Raw genomic sequence first — 935 nt, 5'->3', positions numbered from 1 at the left:
CAAAAACTGTTTCGCTCGAAACGTCTCACCATAGGGTCAAAGTGTTTACTGTACAAGACAATGATCTTGCCAGTCCTCATGTATTCCTCAGAGACTTGGGTTCTTAGCAGAAAAAAAACTGTGAACTCTTGGCCGCGTTCGAGGGAAGACTCCTCTGAAGAATTTTTGGCCCCCTACATGAGGATGGACGATTCCGTAGACTGCATAACGACGAAATCTATTAGCGATACCACGACAGTCTGGTTGTGGATAAAATCCGACTCAACAGGTTGCGGTGGACGGGTCACTTAATCCGTATGGATGAAGATGATCCAGCCCGGAAAGTCTATAAGGGCAATATCTATGGTAGAGAAAGAAGACGAGGCAGACCTCGCCTGAGATGGAGCGATAGCGTAGGTCAGGACGCTAGACAGCTTTTAGGGATATCGAATTGGTGGACCTTGGTAGACCGGATAAGGGTCGTTGCGCGGTTAATGATGATGATGAGGTTACACGTCTCATTTCAGCTATACACAACTATGCATCATATACTTTTTTTTCACAGTTCGTCGTTATATCAGATTTTTTTCTGGAATTTGTTCAACAAAGGACCCCGTGTCAGGAGAAAATTGTATAGATCTTAGCCGCAATTTTTACTGTGGATGAGAGAAATATTTCCCCGCTCAACATTTAAATCACCTTTTGGAAACTCAATTATGACGTCGCCCTTAAGAATAAAATTAATTGTACAGTGATAAATGAAGTCCTAAAATTTTTATTTGTTGTCAGCAGTTCACCAATGGAATATCACTCCAAATGGCGGAGGAATGACGAAGTCAGGAAAACGTGACCTCATTCCCCCATTCCCTTGCAAATAATTTGTTTAACCGGCTCACAGGACACATATCGCATATGCTTAACCTCTATCGCTGCAAAGTGATTCAATCAAGCCACGA

This window comes from Hermetia illucens, chromosome 6, assembly GCF_905115235.1.
Source record: "Hermetia illucens chromosome 6, iHerIll2.2.curated.20191125, whole genome shotgun sequence".
In the NCBI taxonomy this organism is placed as follows: Eukaryota; Metazoa; Arthropoda; class Insecta; order Diptera; family Stratiomyidae; genus Hermetia; species Hermetia illucens.
Note: the sequence above shows the minus strand (reverse complement) of the source record.